We start from the raw sequence: 9,072 nt of genomic DNA on the forward strand, positions 1-9,072 counted from the left end.
CTGCGCTGGTTCCACTGGACGGAACAAGTGGTGGCCCATATGGGGAACTTCTTTCTCCTTCTGCATCCTCCCACATAATTAACTTAAGGTAAGCTATAGGAAAACTAAGTAACTTAAGGTAAGCTATAGGAAAACTAAGTAACTTAAGGTCAGCTATAGGAAAACTGTAGGATAACCCCAGTAAAGGGAGGCCACATAACCCCAGTAAAGGGAGTCTGCATAATCCCAGTAAAGGGAGGCCACATAACTCTGGTAAAGGGAAGCTACATAACCCCAGTAAAGGGAGGTCTCATAACTCCAGGATGGGGTCACAAGTGTCAAGAAATCAAATGATAGGAATCATACAAGATGTACTTAAGGCTAATGGAACTGCCATCAAACGATCTACTGTAACAGCATATGTAACCACACTGGCCAAGGTTAGTCCTTGGTTTTTGGAAGAGGGAGTCCTAAATATTCCACAATGGGAACATCATAAAGAGGATCTTATCAAAGCAGAAAAACAATCCCCATTACCTAGAGGTACTTTTCCCATGTGGCAGCTCATTAAGGAATGTCTAACATCTGAGAAAGGCAAAGTAAAAACTTTAGTAGAAGAAAGAAATATGTGTCTGGAAGAGATAAAGGAACAACTAAGTGTAACTTCTCATAAAGAGGAAGAAGAGGAGGAGGGGCTTACTGGGGAGGAATTAGAGCATCAAGGACACGATCGCCCCCACCAGTTATGTCAGGAAGGAACACCAATCCCTTCCTGGAGGCAGCAGCTCCCCCCCAGGCAGCCTGCCCCCTATGTCCCCCAAGGTACCCTTGGGAAGAGTTAGCTCATGCTATAAATCAGATGGGTTTTTCACCGTGGGGAGAAGAAACCCCCATTAAAGAAACCTCAGCAGTCCCATAATTCTTCCCTGTGCTAGAGGACCAAAATAGACAACGATTCCACCAACCTCTGGATTTCAAAACAGTAAAATCTTTTAAGGAAACAATGGCTACGTACGGTCCTCAAGCTCCATTTACAATTAGTATGTTGATATCAGTATCAGAACTAAATCTAGTGCCAGAAGATTGGAAAAGTCTATGTAAAGCTGTACTATCAGGGGGGCAGTACCTAGTGTGGAAAACTGCATGGCAGGAAGCCTCATTAAAAATGCCATGCTGTAATGCTGCTGCAGGCTTTCCCCAAAGAAATGTAGAAATGCTAACAGGAGAAGGAAACTATGAAGGTATTCAACAGCAGATTATTTATGATCCTGGAGTGTATGCACAAATTGCTGCCGCTGCTGATAAAGCCTGGAAATTAATTCAAGGGACAGGAGATTTACAGGGACAGTTGTCCAAGGTGATTCAGGGAAGTAACAAACCATTTGCAGATTTTTTTTTTGATATATTAATCCAAACTGCTGCTAGAGTATTTGGGGATTCAGAACAAGCAATGCCTTTAATAAAACAATTAGCTTATGAGCAAGCAAATAAATGGTGTAAAGAAGCTATAAGACCATGAAAAAATAAAGATTTAAGTACCTATATAAAGGTCTGCAGGGATATCAATGCAGTCATAACAGGACAAGTAATAGCTGCTTCTCTTCATGGGCCAAATCAGGGGCCATTAGGAGCTAAAGGAAAAACATTTAAGTGTGGGCAAGAAGGGCACTTCAGAAAAGACTGCCCTGAAAGATCCACAGGACTAAAGCCCAGGGAATAGCAAATAGTCCCACTATGTGTCAAACATATGTTGGCCAGGCTAATCACAGATTAGACAGAATTATAAAGAACTTTATTCTCTCCATTATATGGATGATATTCTTTTGGCTCATAGGGAACAGGAGACTTTATTAGGGGTATTTGACAATATTATTAAAACCCTACAAAAATGGGGATTACATGTGGCTCCAGAAAAAGTGCAAAACTGCAACCCTGTTACCTTTCTAGGACATCAAATATTAGATACCTGTGTTAGGCCACAAAAAATTCAATTAGCCACGGAAAAGCTTAAGACTCTAAATGATTTCCAAAAATTATTAGGTGATATAAATTGGATAAGGCCAAAATTGGGAATCACCACTGGTAAACTTAAGCCTCTGTTTGATAGTCTCCAAGGAAATTCAGACCCTACATCCCCCAGAAATTTAACTCCTGAAGGTAGAAAAGCTTTAAAGTTAGTAGAACAAGTTTTAGAAAATGCTCATAGTGATAGAGTTGTTCTATCCTTGCCTTTTAACCTCATAGTGTTAGATTCTGAATATACTCCTCCAGGTCTATTGTGACAAACTGGACCCCTGATATGGATCCATTTGCCAGTGTCCCCCAAAAATGTTGTTTCCCCGTTTCCTGTGATGGTAGCAAATCTAGTTACATTAGGACTTAAGACAGCCCTTCGAGGTTTTGGAGTTCATCCTCAGACAGTTATTGTCCCGTACACGGCAAAACAGATTGAAATACTAGTTAACAATAATGAAGATTGGGCAATTGTCTATTGTTCCACCATGGCCACATTTGGTAATCACTTGCCAAGTTCACCTATTGTCAGCTTCTTCAAAAGACATCCTGTTATTTTCCCTCAGGTTGTTAAGGCTCAACCTATCCTGGCAGCAAATACAATCTTTACAGATGGCTCCTCCTCTGGTACAGCTACAGTAGTTTCTGATAAAGTACAGACTATTATTACTTCTCATAAGTCTGCTCAAAAAACTGAACTAGAAGCAATAATATCTGCCTTACAAACATTTCCTGAGGAACCTTTAAATATTTATACTGACAGTCTCTATATTGCCCAGTTTGTGCCATGGCTTGAGACAGCTGGACCCATTAGTCCTCAATCTACCTTACAGCAATGCTTTTATCAAGTACAAACTCTTCTGTGGGCTCACAAAGAACCTTTTTATATAGGCCATATCAGAGCACATTCAGGCTTACCTGGGCCTTTAGCTCAAGGAAATTCTACTGCAGACTCAGCTACTCGAGATCCTCATGTATTTAATATTGTAGAAGAAGCAATTAATTTCCATAAAGATTTTCATGTCAATACTACTACTCTCAAAATAAAATATAACATTACAAAAGAACAAGCCAGAAATATAGTAAAACAATGTCCTGCCTGTGTGCCTCATTTATCTGTTCCTCATTTTGGACTCCTTCCAAATCATCTATGGCAGATGGATGTCACCCATATCCCTGAATTTGGTACTTTAAGATTTGTACATGTAACTGTAGATACCTACTCAGGACATATATTTGCTACCGCCCATACAGGGGAAAAGACAAAAGTTGTAATCAGTCATTGCCTTCAAGCCTTTGCTACTATGGGAAAGCCAAAATCAGTTAAAACAGATAATGGGCCTGTGTATACTACTTCTTCATTTCAACAGTTTTGCTCAAAGTTTAATATCTATCATTCTACAGGATTGCCCTACAATGCACAAGGACAAGCTATCATGGAAAGGGCTAATCAAACTTTAAAAGTCTGCTTAACTAAACAAAAAGGGGGAATGGGGCATTAGCCCCCTCCAAGAACAGACTTAGCCTTGCTTTATTCACCCTCAATTTTTAAATTTGGATGCTATGGGCTGTACTGCAGCTGATAGACATCTTAGTGGAAAGTCTGGTGGTCATCCACAAGCAATGTGGAAAGACATCTTGACTGGGTCCTGGAAAGGAACTGAGCCAGTATTAATTTGGGGGAGAGGATCTGTTTGTGTTTTTCCTCAGGACCATCAACAACCTATCTGGGTCCCAGAGCGCTTGGTAAGAACTATCCATAAGAAAGAAAACGGCACTGAAACACAAAATGATGGTGATGGTGGTAAGCCTGCTGTTGTTAGCTCTTTCTGAAACTTTTGGGGATATATCACTGATGGCACACAAGTTTTCCCTCAATTATTTCCTAGTACAGAACTTCTAGGTATTCCTTACCTACCAGCTGGTTCCACTGTAAAGCCACTTATTACTAGTCTAAACTTCAAGTTAAGAGGTAGTCTTTGCTTCCTTTGGTTAGCCACCTCAGAAACTGCCATGATACAAGGAGGCAATCTCTCTCTCATTCAATAAAGGTGCAGTCAAAAGCAAGCCTATATAGAAGGGAGTAATACCCCTGCTTATAGTTATACAGGGCGGGAGGCCAATTTCACTTCCTTTAATCAATCTTTCCCCCCTACTCCCATATGTGTCACGTCTCCATTTTTGTTCATTCTGTCTAACAGTTCTAAGTTTAATATTAACATTACTAATGACAATGATAATGATACTGAGGTCCTTAACTGTGCTAACCAAGAGTGTTATGTGTCTAGTTGTTGGGATGCTTCATTATTTCCTCTGGCTGTGATTGCCAGGATTCCAAAATTCATTCCAGTCTCAGTGACCTTAAATCATAGTGAGTGGAATTTTCTACCCATGAGAGCAAAAAGAGATTTTGGTATCTCAGCCATTATAGCCATCGCTGTCTCTGCAGCAGTTGCTGTGGCTGCTGCCACTGCTGCTGGACTTGCCCTAGGAACTGCTATTCCTACTGCTCACACGCTCAACAATCTGTCACGAGCCACCGCCGAAGCATTGACAGCCCAGGAAAACATCAATGCACATCTTACCACGGGAATCCTGATCCTAAACCAAAGAGTGGACTTACTACAAGAACAAGTGGACATGTTGACTGTTACCACACAGAGGGGCTGTCTAGTGCATGCCCAAGCACTATGCGTTACCCCAATACCCTAATACCCTATTCTATATTACTGCTGTTGCAAATCTGTCCAAACAGCTTGGAGGCATGCTTAATGGGACATGGACTAAAGAGTTTACTAATTTGACTACCCTATTAAGAAATTATATATTTGTGGTAAATAGTACTCAGGTCAAGGTCCCAGGTATGCCAGAAGCCATTAGTTTCTTATAGTCAGCGTTACAATTTGGTAAACAATGGATGGGAAGTTTTGCTATGATGGGGTTGTTGTTCTTGCTGTTATTGTTGCTGCTCAGATATCTGTTGTCTCTAATGAGTGATCAAAGACAGCAAGCCTTAGTGGTACAGCAAGCCCTTATGGCCATGGGACAAGGCTCTGATCCTCAGATTTGGCTCTTCCAATTACAGGGCTGGTAGTCAATGATGGGTAAGCACAGGGTGGACTTTATACCAGACTAAGACAGGGATCAAAGCATGCCAACAGCTCTTTGACTCCCAATGATGGGTAAGGATAAAGTCTGATTCTGGCACCTAAGACAGACACAGTCACTGTCCTTTTCTTTTTATAACAAAAAGGGGGAGCTGTTGAGGGCCGTCTTGGACAAGATGGCACCTGGCAGTGAGCCAAAGGGCACTGGCTACCAAAATAAGGAAGTACCCAAAAAGGTTGCTTGCCTACTAGTTCCTTGGAGACTTATGACGTGTTAACGCCAGGATCTAGGATTGGCTATCTAATATCATGCTGCGCGTGGACAGCTTGTGATTCATATAGTGCTATGCTGACATTCCTCTGCATGCTCTCCTGTGTGAGAGAAAGCTTTGCTATAATTGGCTGATAAGCTAGGAGCCTGGGGGAGGATAGAGGGAGGGGGGTGGGAGAAGGAAGAGAGTGGCAGAACAAAGGAGGCAGAAAAACAGGGATGACGCAATAAATCTCGTCAACTGAAGATTGGTGGTGTCTCCTTTCTCTGTGCTGGTTCCGCTGGACAGAACAGAGGTCTAGGGGCAGGGAGAAGAAATGGGAAAGGGGAGGAACTGCAGAATGAAGATGACCAAAATATATTATGGACACATACAAATATATTATAATCAATTCTGCTTTTATGTATAACTATAATGCACCTATTTAAAAATGAATTTAAAAACATCTTGTTGTACCTGTCAAATTTACGCAATGAAAACAAAATAACAAGGTTTGCAGTTTACACATCAAAACATGCAATATGAATTTGCATGTTTCGCAAATTCACTACCTCAGTAATGCAAAATAAAAGTTATAGGCTGGTGTGCTGAGATAGTTAATGTATTAAATCCCCAAGAGTGTAATTTTGGGACTCTCTTCCAAAACATGCAGAGCAGGATTTTGCAAATACTTTTTTTTTTCAAGCCTTCCTTCAGACAACTTAGTTGCTTTCTTTCTACTTATCTTTTATTGTACTCACCATAATAAATCAGTGATTTTGGGGGTCTCTCTGCCTAGACTGTGAGTGAAAGTTTGAAATTACTTCTCCCTTTAGAACTCAGATGCTTAGTAGGATGCATGTTACTCTGCAACGTAGGCAGCAATAAATGCTGAGGCAAAGTCTTAGTAAACAACTTTTCTCCTTATAAATGTTAGTGCCATGAAAGACAGAAAGACTGGAAGATAGGCTCATATTAGGTGAGACTAGCATTATACATAAAATCAAATTCAATGGATTGTACTCTTTGCTTGAAAAATATTCTCTGAAAGAGACTATTGGGAGCTAGTCTACCTGTGTGAGTGGGAGGTGGCAGGCCTCTGACTCTGGCCATCCCAGCTGACTGTCCCAGTGCGATGTCTCCAGCCATGAACTGGTTTGGTACCCAGTTCATGGGAGCCATCGTGAGCCCGTGGCTGCCACCAAAAGCCCGCAACAATGAAAATCTCAACAAAATCGATGCCTTTGAATAATATTATCAAGTTGAATCGAAAGGAAGGAAAGAAGCAGATTTTTCCAAGGCTAAATAGACAACTCCGGCAAACTAGTACTGGCAATTCAAGATGAGAGTACTGTGGAGGATCCAGCAGAATTCCTGTTTTGGTAAAGCTAGTTTGAGCCACAGAGGAAGAATAACACCTGAAAAGAGACAGCCTTATGTTATCACTGGTCTTGCAGCTAGGAAGGCAACTGGAATTCGAAAAGGGATTAGTACTATGAATCGTCCACCTCTACCTAACAAGAATATGGAATTGCACAAATGGTACACCTCTACTTCATGCCAGAGACACAAGTTGTACCCCATTTGATTACAATAAAAAAATAAAGAATATGGAACAGTATTTTCCAGTGTTAAAAAGGAAGGTAAATCTTCTCAGACATAATGAAGTGCAAAGGAAACCCCGCTGCAGTTCTCAAGAGACCTAACCAGTTAAATGAAAAAAAAAAAAAAAAAAATAACATCTCTGCTAATTTTACCAGGAGTGTAAATAAATTAAGCCATCAGAAAGACACCCATCAGGCAACTTTTCTTTTTACAAGAGGCCTGAAAGTTCAGGCCCAGCTGAACACAGGACAACTGCTAGAGGATGTAGTAGTAAAGAACTCATCAATGGTGTACTTCCACCACAAATGGAAAAATTTTAACTGTATCCACTGACAATCCTAGAGCAGTGCAATGACCAGTAACTCAGAAACCATGATTAACTCCAACTGCTGTACCTTCTTTTTTGAAAAAATGGGAGCAATCCGATGTCAAGAAAGTTCCTAAAGTTGCCCCTCTACAATTTGACATGAATACTGTTGGAAAACAGACAGGGATGACTTTGAATGAACGGTTTGGAATCCTAAAGGAACAAAGAGTCACTCTGACATTCAACAAAGGAAGAAGCTACTTTGTAACTATAGGACAGATCACATGTCAAAGGAACTTTGGAGTGATGACTCTGGTTGAAAAGTAGCATTGCTTGAAGAGTTTATCACAGAAATTCAAGAAACTTTACTTCATAATATTTGCAAGGCTAAATAACACTTATTTTTGAAGTTTTTTTTAAAACATGTACAAAATAATGCCCTGAAAAAATAACAGGAAATATACCTATCTCTTCTTAAAGATGCCATGGTTGGACCATACAGAACAATTCTGTTTCCTTCTTTGGTTCCTTATGCAGCAGAAGGAAGACAGAAAAATGTAAATTGATTATTTTTATTATAGTGGTATTTAAGATCTCATCACCTTTGCCCATTGTTTTAGACTTTGCCATGGTGAACCCTGGTCTTCAGAAATATGAATAGGTTCCTTTGTTACTGTCACTTATCCTTTAGTAGTGTTGATGTAATAAGTGTAGTTGCTTTTTCTTCAATATATATATATATTTTAAAAAATCTTATGAGAATTTCAATTTGGGATTTTAAGATGTACAGAAATATTTGGAATTTGGTTCATTTTTCAGGTAGTGTTAGATTAAACCCCCAGAGTTGTAAATCTTTAGTGGTGAACTTTTAACAAGAAATGTGGCTCTTGACATTATTCTCGGTTTAAAATATTGGTGTTTCAAGGCTGTAAATGCATACTTACAAAGTTATCTGATAGAGCATTGGAGAAGATCCGATGTAAAAACATGACAGTTTTCTGTTTTATTAAATGAAAAAAGAATTTAAGGACAGGAAGTAGCAAGCTGAAGGACCAGAAACTAAAGTGAAAAACTTCAAAACCCATGTCATAGGTATACTCTTTGGATTTAGTGAAGTCTTGCTAATGTCTACAAATTCCTGACAAATGATATTAAAGGAATTATAATTTTATAAATAAATTGAAACCCTTAGATATTTGGATAATATCCTACACTTCCTTATTCAAATACTTAAAATTTATAATCTTTAGAGCTTGCTAAATTAGTCTATAGCTCCAAAAACCAAAATATACTGTATATGTAACAAAGAAAAAATTCAGAATTACAATAGCGTTATATTTTAACCTTGCATATCTTTTAATCTGATTTCCTGTATGATATAAAGTTCAAACATATATGGGGAGAGTTTTATCCCTACTCTGGAGGGGTGGAGAGAATTAGTCTGTGATGCCAAGATAGTGCTATGAGTCCTGAGTTAGTTGTATACTATAAATTTACAGTAAAATGCCAAAATCCAGCAAAATATCCCACTACAAGTTTAGAGGTTTGGTCATTTTGAGGCTTGACCTTTTGATTTCCTTTGATGTTCAAACTCTAAGGAGGTATTAAGTGTCTCTGGCATATGTTATTAGTGTGAAACAAAATATTTAGGTTATCACTTCTGCCTACCTTGCATTGTACACTGCACATCATTGTCTCATGCCCCTTGGGTTACTTACTGGTTTATGCTACTCAAAGGAACTATCTGTAGTTTGTGCCAGGCTAGCTCATACGTGGGGGTAAGGGTACAGAGTCAAGACCCAGACTCCAG

General features: G+C 39.5%; 1 pseudogene across 1 annotated transcript; it reads left to right on the forward strand.

The window, feature by feature from the left end:
* The first annotated feature begins 6,437 nt into the window (after positions 1 to 6,437).
* On the forward strand, positions 6,438 to 7,695 carry LOC306651591 (UAP56-interacting factor-like; annotated as a pseudogene). Its single transcript has 3 exons — positions 6,438 to 6,892; positions 6,924 to 7,243; positions 7,323 to 7,695. The product of its transcript is annotated as a UAP56-interacting factor-like (transcript).
* The last annotated feature ends 1,377 nt before the right edge of the window (positions 7,696 to 9,072 follow it).

The sequence above is a fragment of the Sciurus vulgaris genome (genome assembly GCF_902686455.1).
Source record: "Sciurus vulgaris genome assembly, chromosome: X".
Taxonomy (NCBI): Eukaryota; Metazoa; Chordata; class Mammalia; order Rodentia; family Sciuridae; genus Sciurus; species Sciurus vulgaris.